The sequence below is a fragment of the Protopterus annectens genome, chromosome 1.part0 (assembly GCF_019279795.1).
Source record: "Protopterus annectens isolate FY-2018-M chromosome 1.part0, PAN1.0, whole genome shotgun sequence".
Lineage (NCBI taxonomy): Eukaryota > Metazoa > Chordata > Ceratodontiformes > Protopteridae > Protopterus > Protopterus annectens.
Genome location: NC_056725.1, coordinates 713,494,676 through 713,521,518, shown reverse-complemented (window position 1 = coordinate 713,521,518; position 26,843 = coordinate 713,494,676). Strand labels below are relative to the sequence as shown.

General features: G+C 40.3%; 1 protein-coding gene across 2 annotated transcripts in view; it reads left to right on the top strand.

Annotated features, from left to right (window-relative positions):
• Nucleotides 1–3,691: 3,691 nt before the first annotated feature.
• The window catches only part of SYMPK (symplekin scaffold protein), a 2,606,756-nt gene continuing 2,583,604 nt past the window's right edge, over nt 3,692–26,843 (top strand). For both annotated transcript variants that reach the window (XM_044062505.1, XM_044062497.1), the window contains exon 1: nt 3,692–3,840. The gene's annotated coding sequence lies outside the window, so the exon portion shown is untranslated. The remainder of the gene's footprint in view (nt 3,841–26,843) is intronic.

Sequence of the window (26,843 nt, the reverse complement as noted above, 5' to 3'; positions counted from 1 at the left end):
ACGTCCTGAAGATCTATCGAGCACATCCAATTGTCCTGACCCAGAAAGGGTAGAATGGACTGTAGCGTCACCATCCAAAACTTTGTTCTTTGTACAGACCTGTTTAGTCTGCTGAGGTCCAGAATCGGTCTCCAGTCCCCTGTCTTTTTTGGTACCAAAAAGAACCTTGAGTAAGTTCCGGATCCGTGCTGGTCTGCCGGGACTTCCTGGATGACTTTTTTCTAGCAGTTTTGAAACTTCTATTACTGCTTGGTCCTTCAGATTGGGTGGAACATCTAGAAGGGATTTCTTTGACGGTAAGGGGGGTTGATGGGAAGGAATTTTGTACCCTCCGGATATAATGGACCGTACCCATCTGTCTTGCGTTAAATTTTGCCAGGCTTTTGGGTACAGTGAAAGTCTTCCCCTGACTGCCTCCTGAGGTGAGCAGCCAGGCAACCCTTCAGGTATGCTGAAAGGGCTTATCAGAGAAAGATTCTCTGTTGCCCTGGTTGTGCGGACCCCCTCTGCCACGAGGGCGGCATCTGTTATTGTTTCCTCCTCTGCCTCTGTCACTATGTGCCAGGCAAGGCTCCCTGGGATTTTCGGAACCACATCTTGCCACTCTTCTGACCTTTGGGGTAAGGTCTAGAGGGAGTGAAAAAACGGACTCCCACGGCAGAGAGAGTCTTGCCTTCTTGCTCAAACCTAGTCAAAGTGTCTTTCACCTGTGGTCCAAAAAGAAAGGAACCATCAAAGGGGGTGTTGGTGAAGGACGCTCGAAATGGTTCCGCAAAGTTACACAGCCGCATCCATGCATGCCTCTTAAGGGCCACACCCGTACCTGCGGCTCTACTTGCACCATCGGTTGCATAGGAAATGAGCCTCATGGAGGACTTAACTACAGAATTAAGTGTCGCCAGCTGGGAAGCTACTTTAGCTTGAGCTCCCTCAGCTGATGGATCTTGAAGGGTATCTCCAAGCTCTTTAAGGATACCCCTCTGAAGCCGGGTAAAATGACATAAGTAGTTCAGTGACCTCATAGAGAAGGTCACTGAAGCAAACATTCGCTTCCTGTATCTGTCCATCGTCCTAGACTCCTTTTTAGGAGGATGGACAGATGAAGAGGTCTCCACTAACTCTTTTTTGATGGCTGCTACCACCATGGCATCAACAGAAACACCTTTAGTAAGGAATTGTTTATCCTGGGGTGCTGTGATGAATTTACTAGGTCTCTTCGGAGTTGGTTCCACTGTATCCGGTGCTGACCAAGGCTTTCGAGCCACCACTGCCATAAGTGGATTGAAAGGCGGAGAAACCCAGGAGGTGGAAGGTCGGGAACTGAAAACATCCAGAAATAAAGACTCATCCTCGGTAGGGGCTAGGGGATTCCAGTTCCCCCCTCTGCTTAAGCATTTCTAGGATGTCCGAGAAGGAAATATCTTCAGAGGGGGATCTCGGGGACCCTTCCGAATCATCTAAGTCTGTATCAGAAGTGACAGACTCGGGGGAGTCAATGTGCTTCCTCTTGCACATCTTCTTATGAAGGGGCTCCTCTGAATGATCAGAGGAGGCCTCGGAAGAAGAGGAAACACCCAATGGGGTGTCCTGGAGCATCGGTTCCCTACGCTTGGGGTCTGGAGGAGGAGGAGCAGAGGTTGGCACAGGGACTACAGAGGACGGAGCCGGTGGGGCTGATAGTGGAGCTGACTCAGTGGCCAGCACACTCCTCATGACATCGAAGGCGTCCCTGCCTCGATGCAGAGAAAGCTCCAGTTCCGAGGAAATAGGAATCTTTCTCTGCACCAAGGGAGACAGCTCCGTGGCCGATGTAGGAGCCGAGCTCACCTGTGCCGAAGCTCCGAGAGGGAGAACGGGGTCTGACAAGGGTCCGATGCCACTCGACCCTCGGAGCCGACGAGGGAGCCCCGGCACCCAGATCCCTCGACGGACGGCACCACCGAGGGGATCGGAGCCGAGGTCGGAACAGAAGGAGATAGAGTTATTGGAGCAGACGGTTCCACTACTCGAACCCCAACAAACTCAGTCTTCGAACTTATTGGAATCGGAGGAGGAACATTGAGAGAAGTGGATGGAGCCAACACCTGTTGAGGAGGACTGGACAACATCTTGGCAAGTGCCTGCGACTTTAGCAACTTACTGACCACTCTTCTCCACATCTGAGCTAGAAAAACGACACCTCGCAGCTGAAGTGGCAAATGAGATCTGGGTAGCTATCGCTAGGCATCATGGGATAAGGGGTGGTCTCGAGCTATTGAAGATAGCAGAGTTGGAGCCGCTCCGATCCCAAACAGCAAGAACGAAGGCGAGATAGACAACTTAACATTAAATGCTCCGTTTTTAATTCTACTGTTTCTGCTACATGACATGCATTTACTGTTACATTTGCACTGCGTGTCAATCACAGCACATTGCTGTTGTTAATCCCCGCCCACTGCGGGCACGCCCATTCCTGCGCAAACTTGGTGGTGGGTTAATACACTTAAATTTCACCTTACTTCTTCTTCTTTTTACTGGTTAGGGGTCGCCACAGTGGATCACTGTCTGCTCATGATTGGCAGTGGAGTTTTACGGTGTCGAGTTGCCAGCCTGGCACCCAACCTTCCACAGAAGGTATACACATGCACGCACGCACTCACACCTAGGGCCAATTTAGAGTGTCCAATCTACCTACAGCATGTCTTTGGGATGTGGGAGGAAACCCAAATGACCACAGAGAGGACATGCAGACTCCGCAGAGAAGGCACCCCAGCCAAGGATCGAACCGGGGAACCTCTTGCTGTGAGGCGGCAATGCTAACCGCTGCACCACCTTGGCCGCCCAAAACATCCGGAATTACTAACGCACCCAAAACAACAGTTATAAGTCCCCCCACACTACAATAAATAAATCACGTCTGCATCGCCGTCAGCAAATATACCCACATCTGTCAGCAAAACAGTAATAGAAATTAAAAATCGGTTAGAGCACCACTATAATTAGAAAAAGTAACATTACGAGTTTATTTGCAAGCAACACAAACAGAAAGAGCTGAAGAACCACCAATCAAGATACAACAAAAAGCAGTCTCTATACTTTGTAAAATAATTAACTTCAACACATTCAAATAATCCAAACGAACGCAAGTGGAGTTGAAAAGTTTTTTTTTTTTACCTTTGTCTACATTATAAAAGAAATACACAATATTTACACGACATAGAACACAATGCGCGGACTTTGGGGTGGGGGGTATTACACTTCACTATACAATGTATCGGCAACAACTAGCAAGATATTCATAATTTTGTTTTTTTGAGTGAGGTATTTTAAGCAAATTCAGAGCTGACAATACCTTACTCTTCTCTAACAAAACAGCTATTTTTGCGTAGTTCTGAAATCATTCAGGATAGTTGTGGTTAGTATGTTTGTGCACATCCACACAAGCGCGTTGTCTGGAGCCGCTGCTCCTCCAGTTTCCATAATTATCCGAATGGCACATGTCAGCGTAACAGACATCTACAGAGAAAGAAATACAAGATCCATTGCTTCCCATCTTCAGAGCCTTAACAAATACAATTTTAACTGTTTGCATAAAAACACACTAGGAACCGCTTTACTGTGACTCAACTACTTGCTTCACAAGGAACGCTTTACTACCCAACCTCCCTACTCACCCTGACGTAACTGAGAGAGCCGCTGCTGCGCTTGCTCTATATAGCTGTTGTTGGTATCAAGATGGCAGCGCCCATGTTGAGTTAGAGGGATGTTCTTATTTTCAGAATGTAGTGAATAAAATTAATTGCCCTGCTTAGTTTTTTTTTTCTCGGTGCGGATTTATGTTCTGTCGCTTTTTTTCACATGGTAAGTAATGTTAGTTATGCTTTTTGTTCAATGAGCGCATATGTACTGTGGCCCAATTGATACGTCTATGATATGTTCTGTAATTTTTTGCAAATCTTGTAGTAATGACGGATAAGTATACATACACCTCAAGTGTACCTCATTACAAGGAGCGTACCTCATTTGGGGTCTTAAAATTGTTTCTCGAACTTCCACATTTAAAGAGTCTGTCACACTTTCAGCGTTAGCAATTTTTAACTGGAAATCATATTAATGCATTAAATTAACTTTTTACAAGTAAACCAACATATTTTAGCCATCCTATGACTTTCATAGTTGAAGATGTTAGTAAGCCTTTAGTTTGTGCTCCACATTTTGCCCATTTGCTCACATTATGAGGGCTACTCTTCCTCATTTTGGAGATGGAAGGTTGAGAGCTATGACATATGAGGCAGGCAGCACGGCGCATGTTAAATAAAAAACAAGTATACAATTCGTTTCTTACATCTAAACTTGATTATGCGAAACGTTTTTTCTTTCGGGTCTTATAAAATCCATGTTAAACTGGAAAGGTTTTAGCACACGATTTTTGTACGTTTGTCAAGATATTTTAAATACGTATTCGTGAGTAATAATGTTGAACCAATAATATTAATGAATCAAAAGATCATTTTAGAAAAATGAAGTAGTGGTAGTTTTTCACCATTATGGGAACCTTGTAGTTGACAGAATTAGTGTTCTACATGCTGCATCATTGAGAGGTACAGCTAACAATAGGGTTGCCACCTTTCCAAATGCCCAAAGTGGGACATTTGTGCTACAAACATCAGATTTTGCAGGGCAAAACATACCCACGGCCAGTACAAAGGACAGAACTTCAGTGTTTTGCCTGAATAAAAGTTTATTCTTGTAGCATTTTAGTTCCTTATTCTGTTTCTTATAACATTTAAGTGATTCAGATACAGAATAACTGTTTAATGCAACTATGACATAAAATATAGAAAATAATTGTGTCCTAAAATCTCAGGACATATGCCATTTTTTCACATTTTTTGCAGGACACAACTGCCCAAAGAGGGACTGTCCCTCGCAAAGTGGGACAGGTGGTAACCCTAGCTAACAATTTTGGACATAGACGGTTGGACTTGGGGGCTACGTTTTCCCCACTTCTTTTTTGTTTACTCCGATGTGAAGGTGTATTGTTGCTTGGTATTGTAGAGTAGCATGATGTGTAATTAGTACCTCATTACTCCCCAGCAGACTACTGTTATGCATTTGGACATACCATTACTTATCAGGCAGGACAAGTGATATGAAGGTTGGAAAGTGTGTATGTATGCATATAGTATATTGTGACACTTGTAATGGCCATGTTTGGTATCAGATACAAAGAATGTGACAGCGATACTGACTTGCAGTGGGCAAATGTAATTTAGGTAACATTAAGCTGTCTGTGAATATGTCAACAAATTACAGCCCCTCCCACCATCATATAGTAAATAAAAAGGTGGTGTCGTTCAGTATTGTGGTTCCGCAAGAAAACAGGACTCCTTATACAATCATCCATAATCAGTTGAATGACACCTTAGTCGAAATGTGAATGTGTGTGAAAAAGGTATCTTGACCAGTACAGTTACCTGGTTAACAAATACTAGATTCCCCAAATCTAAAACTCTTACCATGACCCTAAAATACTGGCTCTGAACTTTCAAAGTTAGCTCTCTGAGTCCGACACTTTCACTTTGGGCAACCTTGATCCTAAAACACTAACTGAAAAATGCTAGTCTGAAAACTCTATCAGTCTTAACCCTAAAAAGATGGACCATATAGCGGACCTTGCACAGGTCACACAATCTGCAGAGTGCCTGCCTGCTGCAAGTCAGTATCACACATTTGGTGCTGACACACGTTACCGAAAATAAGAAAAATCTCTGGTCCATCATGGTAGATGTTTGCAGCAGTTCTTGCAAGTGGTATTGGGGCTGGTGTAGCACAGTAGACTTTCATGACTTCTGTTTCAACAGTATATATATATTTATATATATATATATATATATATATATATATATATATATAATGTGTGTGTGTGCGTATGTATGTGTGATATATATATATATATATATATATGTGTGTGTGTGTATATGTATGTCCATACACACACGTGTGTAAATCTGTAAGACACAGGTGCACATACTCACAAGTATGTAAAACTTAGTGTATATAATATGTATGTGTGGCACATACATGCAAGTATGCATATGTGTGTGTGTGTGTGTATATATATATATATATATATATATATATATATATATATATATATATTTTTTTTTTTTTGGTACGTGTGTGTGTGTGTACACACACACATATATGGAAATGTCTAATGTGTGTTCATGCATATCATTTATGTGTAATAACATGTGCATCTGTGTGATTGTTTATCTTCAGAATATGAAAATCTGATGACTCTAATGTTATCACTTCAGCTGATAAGATACAGGTGCTAATATAATTTGGAACAAATTTCTGTATATTGGCAGACAATGTGAACAACTAAGTAATAGTATATTTTGTACCGTGTTACTCTATATTTTCAAAACATCAAAAAATTAAAACCCTGCAAATGGACAATGAATATCCAAAAAAATGTCTTGAATTGAAAACTGTCCCACAGGGACTACATGTATTTAAATTCCCGTTTGGTTTAAACTGTATAATGATAATATGTTTAGAGTATTTATTGAAGTGTTTGATAGATATAGGTTTGAAATGATGAATAATATTTATCAAGCATAATAAGGTCAATGTAAATCATCTTTTTCAGGAGGTTGAAACATTGAATGTAAAGATTAAGAATGATTTAGGTTCGTATGTTCATAGGTGTGTACTAGGCTAATGCCCCTGGAGCCTTTACAAGTCTAGCCCATAGAAGTGCCCTGGCATTATGTCGCCTGGCGTTAGTTCCCAGTGCCTCTATCAAGTAGAGCCACTGGAGTGATCCCCCGGGGTGAACTTTGTGTTTCCCATCCACTCATCAAGATTTCTCTTGAAGAGGACCAGTGAGGTGCTCTGCTTGACATGTATGGGAAGCCTATTCCAGAGCATGGGCAGTCTCTGGGTTATGAACGTGTCCCTCCAGCATGTTCTGTTGATTGTGGTAATGAGGTTGAGGTCTCTTGAGCATGTGCTGCAGAGGGACTGGGATTTCTTTAGATGTAGCATTTCTAACAGAGCTGGGTCAGACATGGCTTTTAAGTCAATTAGTAGACAAAATGAGACCAAGAATAGCTGGAGTTTTTTGAGTCTCTCCATGAAGAACATGTATTTAAGGCCTAGGATCCTCTTTGTGAGATACTTTTGTGGCCTTTCCAGCTGTTGCATGTGTCTAGTGAGGTACATGCCAAATGGAGCATTATACTTGATTGGCCTAATGAGGGAAGAGTAGAGAGAGATGATGACCTCTTTCTTCCTGGATGCAAAACCCTTGGTAATGAGATGTGCCACATGCAATGTGGTAGTTGAAGGGGAGGTTGCTGTCAACCTTTGTCCCCAGATCACTTATGCCTTCAGTGTTCAACAGGCACCCATCAATGTGGTAATTAGTGGGAACTGAGTTTTTCCCAAAGGGGATGACTACACATTTTTTGGTATTAAGCTTAAGGCCATGGTTTTGACATCAGTCATTGGTCTCAGTGAGGCCTTTCTGTAGGATGTCTACATCACTTGGGGAGTTAAGAATGGCTCCCAGCTTGCAGTCGTTTGCGAACATGGGTCAGCCAGAGTCCCTCAGTGTTGGCCTGGACTTCTGAGAAGTAGATGCCAAACAGGAGAGGACCCAGGACCGATCCCTGTGGGACTCCACTTGTGACTGGTTGGCAGTCTGACTTGGAGTCCGCTTCTTTCATACTGTGGGTTCTGTCTGTGAGCCAGTTTCCAACCTACCTAGTGATGTAGGGGTTGATACTTAGTTTGGTGAGTTTATCAGTAATTCCTGAGTGGGAAATGGTATCGAAGGCCTTGGCCAGATTGAAGTAGGCTGTATGAACTACCTTGCCCTCATCCGCAGCTGTGGTGACTGACTCGAAGTCAACCAGGTTGAGCAGGCATGATCTACTTTTCACAAAACCAAATTGCATGGAATCTAGAGTTTGGAGATTCCCTATATCCTTGTTAATTAGGTCCATGATGATGCGCTCCATCGCCTTGCATATCAGACTCGTCAGGCTAATGGGATGATAATTCCTAGGGTCTATAGTCACTCCCCCTTTATGGAGAGGGATGACTGTAGCAGTGCATCAGTCAGTTGGGATAAAGCCTGAGGTGAGGCTGTGATTGAACAAGGCACACAGAAGTGGTGCCTGTTCACTTTGTAGTTTATGTAGAACACATCCAGAGATCTTGTCAGGTCCCATGGAAGCTGTATTGTTGACCTTGGACAATGCAGCTTTAATCTGTGCTGCAGTAATGCTGGGTGCCTGGTATTCCTCCAGTATTGTGATTGCTCCTTGGGGGGGTAAAGCTGGCACTGAATCTGTCGGCCAGTATGTTGGCAATATCTGTTGGCTCAGTATAGGAGTACCATTGTACAGTAACTCAGAGTAAACTTGGTTGTTTTTAGTGTCTGCCGTAGTTCTGCCGTCATATCTGGCTTTAGAGGTTTTGATAAGGGATCTCAACTTTTTGTTGAGGCTCATAAGGGAGTTTTTCCAGTCTTGGGACTTCACCTTTTTTCTGCAACAGTTTCTTTCGTCTGTTGTTGACCACCAGATTGGCTTCCTTTTTGTGGAGGACAGTGTCTTGCTTCTGTTGGGTATGGCTAGTTCCATGCATTTATGTATGTGTTCGTACAGTGCATCGGTGTATGATTCGGCAGTCATGCACCTATTTTCCATTGACATGGGTGCTGTGAAGTTAGTCACCTCTGTTTTGAGTAGCCCAAAGTCAGCTTTGGAGAAGTTTTTCATGGTGGTTACTATTTGTGTAGAGCAACGGTCGCCCATATTACTAATAACCAGGTCAGGGGTGTTTCCTCTAGTGGGGGTAAGAATGAGCTGATCCAGCTCATTGGAATTGATGAATTCCAGGAAGCGTTGGGCCAGTGTATTGGTACATGAGTAGTTTTCCCAGTTGATGGGAGGGGTAGTTGAAGTCGCCTAGTATAAGAGTGTTGGAAGGGTAGTTGAAGTCACCTAGTGTAAGAGTGTTGGGTTGGACCCTAATAGTTTCCAGGGTCCTTAGGAACGTGGAGTGAGAGTCTTGGGATATGGCTGGGGACCTGTAGCAGGCTACGACCTGAATCCCCGTCTTACCCAATGTTAGTTGTACCTGAAATATCTCAGATATTTGAACAGTGGGAAAAGTGTTAGAACAATTTTAAATGTTGATGATAAATGCAATGCTGGTTTTAAACAAAAACAAGGGAAATTGGAAAGACATTTAGAGCAGTATAGTAGAAATGAGTTTTATGTTATTAAAAAAGAGAAGAATAGAAGAAATTTTAGATCAAGACTTTAAGGAATTTCATGGTAAGAGCGATCAAGTCGGTGATGGGGGTGGAGATTATCAATACTTTTCCCTCCAAAGAAATTTTTGGAAAAACAACAAATATCAACATCACTTGAAAATAACGAGGCAGATGTATGAGTATTACCCCAGGTAAGAGACATAAGACATAGTGACCCAGATAATGTTTTTAAAGATAGGATAGATTTTACCTTCCAAGGGTTTCATATTTAAAATTGTACTGATGTCAGCATTACTAAGGAATATTTCACACTATTTCAAAAGGGTGTTACATTTGTTCCCACCACTAAATTGGATGTTGTTGATACCCTCATAGAACTTAAATTATTTTTAAGGAAACTTGATTTAGCGATTTTATTTTAAAGAAAAAGAGAATGAAAGGAGACAAGGAGGTAGGTAATTTTAACAAAAAAAAGTTTGTTTAATCCACAACTTAACCCTGCTGTACAGGTTTTTGAAAAAGCTGTTAACAAAGAAATTTATTCACTTAGCAACCAAAAAGGGGAATGTTACCCCCGCAATTTGTCTAAAAATAAGTGGCAGTTATTGAATAAATTAAGACAGGACAATACAGTTCGTATTATGAAACCAGGTAAGGGAGGGGGTATGGTTTTAGGCCTATTGTAGCAGTGAATTACTGCAAAACATATCCCTGGTCAGTTTGTATTGATGGCTTAAACCAATTTACAAACAAGTCCACCATCTCCTTTTAGATTCTTTGATTTTTCTTAGGGAGATTGAGGTAAGATATTTGATCCAAGGATTTAATTTTTCTCACCATTGATATTAAGGACCTTTTTACTTCCATTCCAAGGGATAATGGGATGGAATTATTTTGTGATAGTTTGAATCAGCACACACACCTCTTTGGGAAAGATTTGAAACTTATAGAAGAAATAATGGCTGTGGTTTTAGACAATTTTATATACTTCAAAGGGGAATTTTTTTAAAACAGAACAAGGGGGTAGCTATGGGAGCTTCCTGTGCCCCTATTTATGCCAACACTGTGTTGTTGGCTTGGGTATTTCCAGTAATATAGCCCTCCTATGTTCATTTTTGGATGATATTTTTATTTTATAGCAAGGAGTGGAGGATCACATCCATCGATTTGTGAAATGTTTGAATCATTTGTTAGACATTTTGGAATTTACTTATAAGGTTAATAGAGAGGGAATTGAATTATTTAGATACATTTGTAGAGCATACTTCTAGTGGATTCATAGAGAAAATTTATAGAAAGGCCACATTTATTAACTCATATTTGGATTTTAATATTTTTCACCCATTAAGTAAAAAAAAAAAAAAAAAAAAAAAAAAAAGTCTGGTAAAGGGACAATATAAAAGAATAGCTAGGATGACTTCCCATAGGATTGATTTAGTGGCTGAGATAGGGACAATATAAAAGAATAGCTAGGATGACTACCCATAGGATTGATTTAGTGGATGAGATAGGGTAACTCAAATGTTCTTAGAAATTATCTTAAATTGGTCCACAGTATTAGAGAGTATGTGCAGGGTGAATGGGGGAGGAAGTACATACCCCTGTTAGGGGTAGGGTTGCGACATGGTGTAAGCCGTGTAGAGCAAGTGGTAGGTATGAATAATAAGAACTTTGAGAATGCTATGGTTTTAAAATATAGTAGACATTCAGGTCTGGTATTTTTAGGAATAACTGGAGTATTTTTAAAACCAATCCAAAAGTTTTAGAGATGGTTGTGAATGAGCCACTGTTCACCTATAAGGCAGGAAGGAATTTTTAAGTATTTTTGACAAGGGGAAATTCTACAAGGACAAAAGGTACTAATGTACCCTATCATACCACTAAATGTGGGAGGTGTAAACAATGTCCTTGTATGTTTGAGAGAGAATGGGTAATTCTAAATAACAAATTAACATCTAAGGTGTTTTTCGAGAAGGGAAATTAAGTAAATGGGTGGTGTATATTCCTGTATATGTTGGATGTTCAGGGTTATGTATAGGTAAAACAGCGATAGCTTTACATAGTCGTATTTGTGAATACTTAAATATTAAAAATAGAAGGGAAAATAATGCATTGTTTAACCCTTCCCTTGTATGCCCTTCATTTACTAAGTTTATGTTTGGCATTATTGATATTTATAACCCAAAAGGTGGGGATGCTAAGGTATAGTTGGAAAATAATGAACTTAAATGGCAGTTACAATTACAGGCAACATCTTACCCAGGCCTAAATGAATATACTTCCATTCAGTCTGTATTAACTATGAGAGCAATAAAAGTTTAAGACAATGGTTTGAATTAATGCTCTTTGTACATAATTGTGGTTTTAAAGATTTTATTTATTGAATTTTTTTTTATTTTTTGATGACATTGTTGGATCTGAAAAATGCATCACTTTAAACCTCAATATTTGTGTACAATTGATTAAATGAATAATTTTTTAATTAGGGAGATTTTTGTATAAAAGTGTTATTGGAAGGGTTTGGTGCGATTCTGATGAAGTCCTGCTTCTTTTAATGACAAAAGCGCTTAATCTAAGTTTGTTTTACAAACATTTTGTATTGATGAATCCATGGTCCCTAGCTTCCAGTTACATGTTGTTTTTTTTTTTTTTTTTTTTGTTAATTGTATATATATTTTTTACTATATGTATGTTTGTGTAACACATACTGATACACATACATGCAAGTATGCATGTGTGTTCAAATATATATAAATATATACATATATATACACACAATCACACACACACACATACCTGGAAATGTCTAGTGTGTGTGCGTGTCATTTATGTGTAATAACAGCATGTGTATCTTTGTGTATAAAACAGAAAATGTTAATGCTGTGATGATAGTTTTAATGTGATCCATCAGAATTCTTTTACTCACATGTGGTCAGTGCAGTTTATGAAACCTCTATTTATAGAGGCAGTTTATGAAATATCTATTTATAGAGGCATAATGTATTTTTGGAAGGTTTGTGATAATCCAAGAATGTATGATTGTTTTCAGAAGATGAAAATCTGATGACTCCATTGTTATCACTTCAGCGGATAAGATTGGGGTGCTAATATAAGTTGGAACAAATTCTTGTATATTGCCAGAGAATGTGAACAACTAAGTAATAGTATGTTTTGTACTGTAAGATTGGGGTGCTAATATAAGTTGGAACAAATTCTTGTATATTGCCAGAGAATGTGAACAACTAAGTAATAGTATGTTTTGTACTGTGTTACTCTATATTTTCCAAACAGCCCATACATTTTTGGAATAGTGGATACGTTTGAGGGAAGTTCTATTGGAGGTGAAAATTAAAGTGGGTGGGGTCCTCTCTGAAATTTTCTGCTTGAACAGGGGAACCAGGCAGGGATGTCCTCTTTCCCCTTTATTTACATTATATGTCAATTTTCTCCTTTGTTGTTTGCATTATATTTAGAACTCTTGGTAAAAATAAGGGACTCGGCAATTCAAAGATGTAATTGGTATGGTAGTCAAGAAAAGCTGACTCTGTTTGCATATATTATTTTATATCTGACAGAACTAGAACACAACTACAGTGTTGTGAATATTTTGAGACTGTTTCATATCTTTTCAGGATACAAAATTAATGAAGCTAAAGTAAAGGCAATAGCGGTAAATTATATACCCACATATGAATTGGTTCAGCAATATCCATATTTGTGAGGACATGATAAAGTGACGTATTTAGGAGTGTGGACTAAAAATGATTCTGGTCTGGTAGCTAAGGATATGTGGGAAGAGACTAAACAAAAGATAATACAAAAATTGAGAAAATGGAAGCTTTGTTATATAGATAATATGATACAAGCAGCTAAAATGTTTAGTCCCATTAGTCTTGTACACAGTTTAGGCATATTTTTATCAACCAGAGGAGAAGTTGTGGATAGCAATTAATAAAGAGCTGAAGGACTTTATCTGGGAGGGAAAGACAACAGGAGTCAATTGGGATAAGCTGATTCTTCCAGTAGAACAGGGCGGATTAGGATTAACCGATTTGAAGGGGTATTTCAGAGCTACACAGTTAAGGCTCCTGTACATAGCACAGCAGAAAACTATAATTTGAAGTGGAAAGGAATGATGATGAAACGGGGGGGGGGGGGGCTGAAGAAGCAAGGAGAGACTGGGATTTTGGATGCAGGCCTTTACAGATATAATGTTCTGTGTGATTATTGTTCTCCTTAAAGTAGCAGAAAATATTCTAAGAAATAAGCCAACACTGGACTGAAGAAAGGAGATTCTGCCAATAGGGATGACTGTAATTAGGGATATAGACAATAGGCAAGAAGGGGCTGGAATTTACTGGAGAAAACTGGCGAAGGAACCAAGGTACTGTGAGCAAGTAACTAAAGAGGGAAAGCTGATAGAATGGGAATATGCCAAGAATGTATTTGGATTGCAGGTTAGAGATTGCCTTCGCTATATAGAGGATTGATATCAGAGTATAGGTAAAGAGAGAGAGAAATAGGGGGATCCTAAATGATTGGTGGAGTTTTTTAGTAGAATCTAGAACAGAAGCTGCTATTAAAAAGGAATAATTACTAGAGTATATAAAATATTTCATGATAACTGTAAGAATCAGCGTAGGTGAGAAAGGATTGGGAAGAGAGATTGGATAAGCAATTCACAAAGAAACAATGGGGGATATATGTATGCCTCTCAGATATGCAACAAAATCGATAAGATTTAGGAATTTTGCTTGGAAATGTTTACATTAAATGTTTTGATGGCTCAAGTAGACTCTAGAGAATTTTTCCTCTGGTGGACAGCAAATAAAGTGGTAATTGGGAACATATTTTCTGGGATTGTGGTGAGTTAGCAGACTTTAAGGATTTCTGCGGTATGCACTGTCAGAGATGCTGGGTGGGCAGATTGGTGTGACACGGGAGATGATTTTTCTGAGCTATGATACAGAATCAGAATTGCCTAGACATGGTAAGGCCTTGCTGTGTCTAATTATGCTGGCTGCCAAAAAAGTAATTACTAGAAAATGGAAATCAGAATCTAAACCAATTATACTAGAAGTAGTGAATATAGTAACAGAATTAAAACAACTAGAATTGAGATCTTTAGAAAAGGGTAGGAGCCAACTACATAGAAAAAAAATGGGAATTGTGGGAACAGTACATACAGGGGAGGAATGAGGTTTCAAAGAAGGCAGGACTTAAATGAGCTGTGTAATCTTTGACTGAAAATGATTGGGTAGATTATAAGTGATGTATAATGTTTGCAGCTGGGAGTGTGTAAGTATGGTTTGTAATGTAAAATGCTTGGCATTAGAATTGTGTCTGTGTGGGTTGCTTTCATTATTATAAATGTGTAATTGCCTATGTCATAAGTGATTGTTTAATAAAGATGTATCTTGTTTATTTATTTGGCATTTATTTACTGGGATAGTCCAACTGAGCTTACACCCTTTTTTAACGGAGGTCCGGGGAGAAAAGCTCCACAGTACAATTATGCAAGTAAAATTCACAGGATTGAAGTAAAATACAATAAATGTAATAAAATTAAAAGCAAATTACGAAAATAATGGAAGTGGAGTGAAGCAGGATGAATATTAATAAAAAAACATGGTTTATTCTCAAATATCCAGGGTGTATCGAAATGTAGATAAGCACTTTCGCTTAAAAAGCTTCATCAGATCTATAATACATCAGCCTTCTATTTCAAACTAAATATATACTAGTCAGAAATCTTCAGACCAATCAGATTCATATACTAATTAAAAAATCTTAAAGGGCTATTATATATGTACTAAGCACAATAACTATCCTAAAAACTTATCTAACAGGATTAGACTGCATCTCATACTGTACAATTAGAGATACAAATATTATACAATAAAATACTGTAATATTAGGCACAATAAACACAATAAATAAAATCTAAAATAAGAATAAAAGAATGCTGAATGTATATCACTGCAAATATACTGTATACAGATTACAGGTCCTATTTAAATGGTAAGATTTATATATAGATCAATGACCAAAGCAATTTTTCATAATACATTTCACTTAATGTTCCTACGCTTCCTTAACAAGGGCTTAGTGGATGCCCTTTCATTAAGTCCCATACCTCTGCCAGCTCTTAATATTATAATCCAGTTACTCTCCCTGCACTCAGTATAATTCCTAATGTCACCCTCCCGGGTGCTAGGGACTATAACTTCTAGGGCTCTAAACAAAAACCTATGGGTGTCACCATGTTGTATAGTATGTTTTGCTAATGCATTGTGTGCTGAACCCTTTCTATCATATAGATGTGTTCTCGTATCCTATCCTTAAAAGGTCTGTTGGTTTTGCCAACATAAAAAGAGGAGCATATCTGGCATACAGCCAGATATACTAAATTAGATGTCATGCAATTAGCCATAGCTGATGTTTTAAATTCTCTTTGCAAATCAGGGTGAAAAAATCCTTTACTAGTGTCTATATAAATGCAGAAGTTACATTGTGCACATGGTCTAGTATTCTCATTTCCAGACGTAGCTTCCTTGAACTTAGGATAGCAGAGCATTCTCTTCAGATTTTTTTTATTTCTCTACAGAAAATGTGGTTGCTCACCAACTAACATTTTTTTGCTGCACTATAGCCATGGCCTTACTTGACTGCAATCACATCCAGTAAGGTCTTGCACCAAGGAGCTAAAGAATAAACATTTATACTATTAACCAGTTTAGATCTTTATTAATTTAAGTGTTAAGGTATCACTTCATGCTTCCACCTTGTTAAAAATTGAGATTTACATGTGCAAAGTGTGTTGGTATGCAGTGTTTGCCTTCATATATTTTTACTCCACTAGTTGGTTTGCAAAAAAAAACCTTTTGCAGTGTCCCTGGATTTGTCTTTGTACATACAAACCACATTGCTATATTTTCCCCTTCCTTTTTCTTGTGTCCAGAAGTCACTTATAACAAAGTATTTTTTTATTGATTTTTTTTTTAAAATAAAGGACATCAAGGTTAACTTACCTTGAATCAGATAATGGATGCCACTGCAAAGAATCACTGTTGAAGTATTTGTGCATGGACAAAATCCCTTACTAAATCTATTTGCCAGCCTCCAGTTCAATTGGTGCTATGGCTGTAATATACTGGTGTGTTTGCTCATGCCTTCCAAATATCTCCTCCATTACATACCAGTTTTGCAGTGTAGTAACCACCCGACATGCCCATACACCTTTAGCCATCAATATGCAGCTACTCCTGTTCATGTGAGTATGTGAATTCATTTTCAGACTTAAGGTGTGGAAGCTGCACTGAATAATTCTAGGTGCTTGTTTAGGTTTCACATGGTGCTTGCTTAGAGCTACTGTCATGTTAAGCCACTATGAATATGTTGCACTGCCACCTCTGATACAAGGCTAATGTTTTAATCTTTCTATTCCCGCACTGCACACTAGCAGTATCTGGTGCAAATACAACAGAGAAGTATGCAAGCATCATTTGCCGTGCAGAATGTACAAGTATGCATACCAAATTTCTGTGTTTCCAAACATCGGTGTTACTACACTACTACTGAATAAAATGAACAGCACTCAGGCTGGAGGAAGGACAAGGGAGCCATGACATCACAGAATGGGTGGGTCTTATTATTTTAGTTAGAATCAGATGACTGCTGTAGTGATGTCACTTTGGGGGAGGGAACTGATTAAAAAAAAAATACCTGCACTGCCTGGCCTCGATGATGTCCGTAATTGGGCGACTCCAGCAAGCTTTATTCAGACGTGAGAGAATCATTTTGTAAGTGAAACCATCACAGTATGAGAAGGTAGGCTTCTGTTGCAGATTGGATCGATAACCGAATTAAGCAAGTCAGGACCTTTCACTGGTTCAGTGTCTTGCTGTAAATGAACCAATGGTATAGCATAAACAGGAGCTGTTATCACTCAAAGCGAAGCAGCCACTGCATTATCTTTTTAACGTCAGAGTGCTCTGTGTGAAGTGCAAAAAATGAGAGGCATGGCTACATTTTGTAATAACGTTCCTTGACGCTTAATTTTATTTCTCCTTTCATCAACAGTTTTGCATTTTATTTTTGCAGTAACTGTCTTGTTACCTGTTGGGCTTAAGTCATTGCATGAAAAGGATCTTTGGACCAGTGTACTTAACCATTTAACAGATGTAGACAAACCCTAGGCAGCACAGGAACAGCGTACTTTCCACACCAATGCACACCAAAGCTTCCTTTACAACCACTTAATTTATTGTAAATCCAGTAAATATGAGCAGTTTCTTCTTGCTTTCCATTAAACTTCATCAGATTGAAGACTGAAACTTGTGTATGTTGGTGTGGAAAGTACGCTGTTCCTGTGCTGACTATATGCAGACCAACAGACAAACGCTAATCTACAAAGTTTTTGTACGCATTTAACAGATGTAAATAAAATAGCAGAACTGGAAGCTATCGAACCAGGAAGTGTTTGTATTCCATATTGAAGGCTAAACAAGTGATCCCTAAAAGGTACAGAGTACCGCATTTCGGCATACCACAAGTGAAGTTTTTGAGGTATTTAATATTTTGCCTTTCAAGAAGGGGAAAAATAGCAGCAATATGGGATACATTCAGGAATTCTGTCAGCCTAGGAAAACTGTTACTCCTCATTTATACATTACAAGAAATCAAGGCTCAACTGAATTTCTATATGGATTATGTTAGTAAGCTTTAAACAGTAGCCAGTTACTGAATTTAGTAAGCTGCACAATGCAGTGATGGGACAGACTATTTGTAATGCAAAAAATCAAACAAGGGAAGACTTTTATGAGAAGCAAACTTGGTCTTGTCTAAAGCTCAGAATGTATACAGAGTGACAGAAATTGGTAATATACAGCAGGGTTGCCTTCTGTCCCTCTTACCGTAGGAGGGGCCCTATTTGTCGGGTCTATATTGTAGCATCAAAGTTTCAAAACTTCGAATGCTATAATATTGATCCGTTTTTGTCGAAAACTGAAAATAGCGAAGCCACGGAACTTCGAAATCTTACCTAGGGTAAGATTTCGGTTGTCCGTTCCATGGCTTCACTACTTTACTGTGGTGGGAAGGTTACAGACCGGGTTAAGTTAAGTATGCGAACGGAGGTTACAGACCGGGTTAAGTATGCGAACGGAGGTTACAGACCGGGTTAAGATAAGTGTGGGAACGGATCGGGGTAAGGTGTGTGCGCGATAGGGACATTAGGGTTAGGGAGCGAATAAGGTGAGTGCGCGATAGTTAGGGACTTTAGGGTTAGGGAGCGGGTAAGGTGTGTGTGCGGTAGTTAGGGGCTTTAGGGTTTATTTATTTTGGTGTGGTTGTGTTGTGTGTATGTGTTTCAGAACAGCAAATTTTTTCCCTGGGAAATAATTTGCTGTTTCATATGTTTGATATTTTGTGGTTTAGATATTTTTGTGGTTTAGATATTTTAGGTACGATGAAATAGCGTTCGCTATTTATATAGTTTGATAGGGTAATATAAACGCTATTTGGTGCTTGTACCCTGCAAGAAACATGAAAATTGCACTCAAGGAGGAATCCCACAAATCAGTTAAACCAACTTACTCTGTCATTACAAATTTGGCCTCCAGTAGAACAAATGGTCCAAAACAAACCCGATAAGAAAATAATGGTTTAGAGTGCTCTCGCCCCTGAAGTAACAAATGAGCTGAAAGGAAGGCAAGCACTACACAAGTAAAGTCCTCTTAAGGACTCCAAGTCATAGCTACAGCAAGTGTTGTAAAGCTGTAATACATGCAGTTCATACCATAAAAAATTGCACTGTACAGATTCAAGAAAAAAAGGAAAGACTGGACATAGATTTGTTTCACTCCAGAAATGCAGTATGTATAGATTATTCCATGTTGCATAATGTGGTAAACTTAAGGGTACTAGTATCCAGGGAAGTGGAATTAATGCAGTGTTTAATACGAGGCATATATGATGTTGTCTTATCAGACAGTGGTCCACAAAGTATGATCCAAGAAGTTTAATGGAGTCCATAAAATGAATGTATTTGCATTTGTTTACAGGGTTAAGTCCAGCTGAGCATGGAAACCCTTTTCAGAGGAGGTCCAGGGAGAAAAGGTCCACACTTCCAATAATACATTAAAGCACCATAAAAACAAACAAAAATTCATGAAACAGAATCCTAAAACAAGTACCACAATCTGTGCGCTCATTGATAAGTTGTATATTGTTTTGATCATATTTACCAACACAGCACGAAAATCATATAGAAGGGGACACAGAGAGAGACAAAATCATAAAATATCAGGATTTGCAAGCAGAAACAATAGCAATGTGGGAGAAAGATACCAGATAGTTCCAGTTGTATTAGGAGCAACAGGTGTTGTATAAAAAAATAGTCTACAATCCTATTTAGATATGCTACCAATACATGCAACAACGTACAAATTGCAGGAGGAGTCATTACTGGGCACATTGCAGGTGCTGCGAAGAGCACTTTTGGCTGACATCAAATAGTGAAACAATACTAATTTCATGAACTTTAATCGGACTTTGACTTAGGAATGGGGTCCATTCCCATCATGGTATGAGGAACCCAAAAGATTTGGAGAAATTTAAAAAGGGGAACAGCAGAATATAAAGGTGAAACTAGTTTCTGAAGAATGCTAGCAGTTTTATTTATGGGGACATAACATAATGGAGTATTTAGGAGTATGGATTAAAAATGATTCTAGTATGGCAGATAAGGATATATGGGAAGAGACTAAACAAAAACTGAGAAAATGGAAGCTTTATTATAAGGATATGGCTAGCAAGATACACGCAGTTAAGATGATTTTAGTCCCATCACTCTTACAAACAGGTCAGACATGTTTTTAAATCAACCAGAGGACAAGTCGGGGACAGCAATTAATAAAGAGCTGAAAGACTTTATCTGAGAGGAAAGACTGCAAGAGTCAGGTGAAACAAGTGGATTCTTCCAGCAGAACAGGACAGATTGGGATTACCTGATTTGAAGAGCCATTTCACAGCTACACAGTTAAGGCTCCTAAACATAGCACAAGCAGAAAGCTATCATTCAGAGTGGAAAGTGAAGATGATAAAACAGGGGAGTGGCTTAAGAAACAATGAGAGACTGGGATTTTGGATGCAGGCCTTTAGTAGACAATAGGCAAGAGGGGGCTGGAATATATTGAAGAAAATTGACAAAGGAACCAAGGTATTGAGAGCAAATAACTAGAGAGGGAAATATGATAAATTCTTGGCTTCTCCCCATTCTATTTGGGCTGCAGGTTAGAGATGGATATCAATTCTTGATAGGGAAGGCAGAGTATAGGCAGAGAGAGAGAAAAAGGGGGATCCTAATCGAAAGACTATAACTGGTAAGAGTTTTTAGTAGAATCCAGAACAGAATCTGCCATTAAAAAGGAATAATTAGTAGAACATATCGAATATTGCATTATAACTATAAGAATCAGTCAGAGGAGGCAAGAAAGGATTGGGAAGAGAGACTGGATAAGCAATTCAGAAAAAAAAATCATGAGAGGCTATATACAAGTCTCCCAAATATGCAATAAAATCTAGAAGATTTACGATTTTTGTTTGGCAAAGTTTACATAGATATTTTTATACTCCAAGTAGACTCCAGAGAAGTTTTCCTCGGGTAGACAGCAAATGTTGGAGGCGTGACAGGGAAGGAAAAAGCTAACTGGGAACATATTTTCTGGGAGTGTGACGAGTTGGTGGACTTTGATTCCCTGCAGGATACATTGTCGGAGATGCTGGGTAGGCAGATTGGTGTGTTGAGGGACATGATTTTTCTGAGCTATGACACAGAATCCAAACTGCCTAGAAATGTTAAGATTTGCTGTCTAATTATGATTGCTGCCAAAAACACATTACTAGAAAATGGAAATCCAAAATCCAAACCAACTATACTAAAAGCGGTGAGTATAGTAACAGAGATAAAACAACTGAAACTGAGATCTTTAGAAAATGTTAGGAGCAAACTACATAGGAAAAAAGAAGAAATGTGGGAGCAATACATACAGGGGAGGAATGAGGTTTAAAAGAAGACTGGGCTTAAATGAGCTATGTAATGTTTGAAAATGATTGGGTAGATTATACGTGATGTATAATGTTTGCAGCTGGGAGTCTGGTAGCATGGTTTATGATGTAAAATGCTTGCAAGTACAATTATGTCGGTGTGGTTTGTTTTCATTTATACAATAAACCCTCAATTAACCAGAACTGAAGCAACCAGCAAAAAAATAAATAAATCTAAATAAATCAAAGAAGCACAGTACAGTTTTCTTGAGTTGCCCCCCCCCCCCGAAACATACCTTATGTTTTTAGAGGTTTAGAAAGGAAGATGGGAATAAATTCCCTCTTCCCCCCACCCTGAGAACAAGGCAAGCCAAGCAAATAGTATAGAGTACAGTATTAGTCAATTCTATTTTTAATAGTAACTCTCAAGCAATCAGAAACTGCAGTTATCTGGCATCTTCCAATCCCCATGGGTGCCGGTTAACTGAGATATAAATGTATGATTGCATATGTCAGAAGTGATGGTTTAATAAAGATGTTTCTTGTTTAAAAAAACAAAAAGGGTAGTAATTGAATAATTTATCTAATATTGCTTGTGTTATACATAGCAGTATATGTGAAGTATAATGTTTGTAAGTGTGAACTTACATTATATAATTGTAAATTTGCCTATGTCACAAGTGATAATTCAGTATAGGTATTTATAAACAAAAGAATACTAGCAGTTTTAAAAATTAAGTGTATTCAAATTTAGAACAGTTAATTTCAAGCGAGCGAGTTAGAGTGTCTGAGTATAGGAACAATTATTGGATATAATTATTTACAAAACATTTTTATTGTGTATGATTTACTTACAGGAGACTATCTGCCCAAGGGCATTTATAAGCCTAGCCAGAATGTGTTGGCTTTTACCTCCCTTTTAAATTAGTTTCCTGGGCCTCTGTCTAGCAGGGCCACTGAAGTGATCCCAGGGGTAAATTTATGCTTTCCCATCCACTCGTCAAGATTTCTCTTGAAGAGAGTCAGCGAGGGGCTCTGCCTAACATAAACTGGGATTCTATTCCAGAGCGAGGGAAGTCTCTGAGACAGGAATCTATCCCTCCAGCATGTCCTGTTTATTGTTGTGCTGAGGTTTAGTTCACTGGAGCGTGTGGCTCGAAGAGATTTGGTTTTCTTGAGGTGGAGCATGTCCATTAATTCCAGGTTGGACATGGCCTTATACGTCAGGCAGAGATCACCTCTGAGCAGGCGGTAAGCAACCGAGTAAAGCTGGAGTTTTTTTAGACGAGCTGCATAGGGCATCTCATTGAGGCCCATGATCCTGTCGGTGAGGTACTTCTGTGGTCTTTCCAGCTGTTGCAGGTGTCGCGTAAGGTGCATTCCAAATGGGGCATTGTACTCTATTATGGGCCTAATGATTGATGAGTAGAGGGGCACAATGACGTCTCTTGATCTAGAGATGAACCCTTTTGTGATTAGGTGGGCTACATAGAAGGAATTTCTAACCACTTTGGCAATGTGATTATCGAAGGAGAGGTTGCTATCTACCTGGGTTCCCAGGTCCCTAATTACATCTGCCGTACTTAGTGGATTACCACCTGTGTGATAATTCGTGGGCACTTTGTTTTTCCAAAAGGGGATGACTATGCATTTTTTGGCATTCAGCTTAAGGCCATGGTTTTGACACCAGGTATCTGTCTCTGTGAGACCCTTTTGGAGGATGTCTGTGTCAGCCGGTGAGTCGATTATGGCCCCCAGTTTGCAGTCATCTGCGAACTTGGTCAGCCATAGCCCTCCCGTGCTTGCCTGTACCTCAGAGAAGTATATACCGAACAAGAGGGGTCCCAGGACCGAGCCCTGTGGGACGCCACTTGTAAATGGTTTAGAGTCGGACATGGCACCCACGACTTTCACCATGCGTGTTCTATCCGTGAGCCAGTTGGACACCCATCTCGTGACATAAGGGTTAATATTCAAGCTGGTGAGCTTATCTATGATGCTAGAGTGTGGAATGGTGTCGAAGGCCTTAGCGAGGTCCAGGTAGGCTGTGTGGACTACCTTTCCTTCATCTATGGCCTTGGTAACTGTTTCAAAGAAGTCAGTTAGGTTTAGGAGGCAGGATCTGCCTTTAACAAAGCCGAATTGGGTAGGGTCCAGTGTTTGGCGGTTCCCAATGTCTCTGAGTTCCATTATGATTCGCTCCATAGTTCTGCACACCAGGCTAGTCAGGCTTATAGGACGATAGTTCCCAGGTTCTGTTGTGGCACCACCTTTGTGGAGCAGGATGACTGTTGCTATATGCCATTCTTTGGGTACATAGCCTGTGTTAAGGCTGAGTCTGAACAGTGAATTTAGGTGAGGGTTTAGTTCCTTTTGGAGTTCGTGTAAGACGCAGCCTGGGACACCATCCGGTCCCATTGATGTTGTGTTCTTAGCTTTGGAGAGGGCTGTTTTTACCTGTGTGTCCGTGATGTCTGGGGCTTTGCATTCTTCTGGGATGGACACGGGCCCTTTTGGGGGTGAGGGGGGGGGTAAAGTTTGCACTGAACTTGTCAGCTAGGATGTTGGCAGTGTCAGTTGGTTCAGTGTATTTTTTGCCATTTTACACTATCTCAGAGCATATCTGAGAGTTGCCACATAGGTTTTTGACATAGCTAAAGAAGGCTTTGTGGTTATCTTTAGAGTCCTTGGCAGTTTTTCTTTCAAAACAGGCCTTTGATGATTTTATGAGGGATTGTAGTTTCTTGCCAATATTGATCAGTGATGCCTTTCCTTTTTGGTGTTTAGCTCTATCATGTAATAGTCTTCTCCTTCTGTTGTAAAGCTTATTTATGGCCAGGGACCACCAGACTGGTTTCCTTTTTTTGGAGGAGTGAGTCTTGGTTTTACTTGGGATGGCTCGATCCATGCATCCCTGTAGATGCTCATAGAATGCACTTGTAAAGGATTCTGCGGTTTGGGCAGCATTATCCTTTAGCAAGGAGGCTGTGAAACTTTCCACCTCGATCTTGAAGTGTGAAGTTGGCTTTTGAAAAGTTTTTCAAAGTGGTTTCCTTGACTTGGGGTGGGTTTGGGATGTGAATGTCGAGTGTGATTAGTTTATTATCTGATCTTACCAGTGAGGGGTTTACCTCTGCTGTGGAGCACTGATCCCCCATGCTGGTGATGATCAGGTCCAGTATGTTGTCACCTCTTGTGGGCGTGGTGACAAGCTGTTCCAGAGCATTTGAGTTTATAAACTCTAGGAAGCGTTGGGCAAAGGAGTTTGTACTCGAGTAGTTATCCCAGTCAATGTTTGGGTTGTTGAAATCTCCCAATGTCATGGTGTTGGGTAGGACCTTTTGTATTTTCCAATGTTCTCAGGAATGCTGAGTGGGGGTCCCAAGACAAGGTAGGTGATCTGTAGCAGGCTACGATCTGAAAAGCAGCTTTGCCCACTGATAGTTGCACATGGATGGTCTCCGAGGCCTCGTGCTGTGCTACTAACCTGGAGGTGTGGGCATCCTTTATGAAAATAGGTTCATAGGTTTATAGGTTTATACTAGGCTATCTGCCCTAAGGCATTTATAAGCCTAGCCTAAAGTTTTGTGGCTTACGCCACCCCTTATATGAAAAAATACTGTACCCATTAGTTTGTTGTGCCTCTGTCCAGCAGTGACACAGAGATGATTCCCGGGGTAAACCTACGATCTCCCATCCACAGGTCATGTTTTCTCTTGAACAGAGCCAGCGAGGTGCTCTGCCTCACGTGGACTGGGATTTTATTCCACAGCATAGGGAGTCTCTGAGTGATAAATCTGTCCCTCCAGCACGTCCTATTTATATCCGTGCTAAGGTTTAAGTCGCTTGCTCTAGTGGTTTTGGTGGATTTGGATTTTTTGAGGTGGAGCATGTCCATTAATTCCAGGTTGGACATGGCCTTGTATGTCAGGCACATGTCACCTCTGAGCAGACGGTATGCGACTGAATAGAGCTGGAGTTTCTTCAATCTGGCAGCGTAGGACAGATTTTGGAGTCCCTTTATCCTTTTGGTGAGGAACTTTTGGGGTCTGTCCAATTGCTGCAGATGTCGGGTGAGATACATCCCGAATGGGGCATTGTACTCGATCATTGGTCTGATAAGTGAAGAGTACAGGGGAACAATGACCTCACTAGATCTGGATGTGAATCCCTTCATGATCAGGTGGGTAATGTAGAAGGTCTTTCTAACCACTTTAGCAACGTGAGTGTCAAAAGAAAGGCCACTGTCAACCTGGGTCCCCAGGTCCCTGATAACCTCTTCTGTGCTTACTGGATTGCCACCTATATGGTAGCTTGGGGTTACCTTGTTTTTCCCGAAGGGTATGACTATACATTTTTTGGCGTTTAACTTCAGGCCATGGCTCTGGCACCAGCTATCTGTTTCCGTGAGTCCCTTCTGAAGGATATCCGTGTCCGATGCACTTTCCACTATGGCGCCCAGTTTGCAGTAGTCTGCAAACTTTGTCAGCCAAAGTCCTCCCATATTGGCCTGTACTTCTGAGAAGTAGATGCCGAACAATAGGGGACCAAGGACCGAGCCCTGTGGGACATCACTTGTGACCGGCTTGGAGTCTGACATAGCGCCAGCAACTCTAACCCTGTGGGTTCTGTCCTTAAGCCAGTTTGCAACCCATCTTGTGACATATGGGTTTACATTTAAGCTGGTAAGTTTTTCTACAATACCCGAGTGGGGTATTGTGTCGAAAGCCTTTGCAAGGTCAAGGTAGGCTGTACGGACTGCCTTTCCCTCATCAATGGCCTTGGTGACTGTTTCGAAGAAGTCGACCAAGTTCAAAAGGCATGATCTGCCCTTGACGAAGCCAAACTGGGTCGGGTCCAATGTCTGCAAGTCCCCTATGTCTTTGTTTATGAGCTCCATTATGGTCCTCTCCATAGCTTTGCAGACTAGACTTGTTAAGCTTATGGGGCGGTAATTACCAGGGTCCGTAGAGGCACCGCCTTTGTGGAGTGGGACCACAGTTGCCGTACGCCACTCCTTGGGCACGTATCCTGTGGTAAGGCTGAGATTAAACAGCTGCCTTATGTGCAGTCCTCATTTAGCTCGTGTAGCACACAGCCGGGGACACCATCCGGTCCCATTGATGCTGTTTTTAGCTTTAGAGAGAGCAGCTTTCACCTGCGCATTTGAGATGTCTGGGAGGCTACACTCCGCTGGGATAGTTATCTCTCCTTTAGGGGGAGGGGGTGAAGTTTGCACTGAACCTGTCTGCCGGTATGTTGGCAATGTCTGTGGGTTCAGTGATTTTTGTATTCTTTTGGACTAATTCTGAGCATATCTGGGAGTTTCCACCCAGGTTCCTAACATCGCTGAAAAAGGCCTTATGATCGTCCTTTGAATCCATGGCAATTTTTCTCTCAAAATTGGCCTTAGTTGATTTTATGAGTGCTCGTATTTTTTTACTAATAATGATCAGGGGTGACTTCCCTTTTATGGATTTTGTTCTATCATGTAATAGCTTTCTCCTCTTATTGT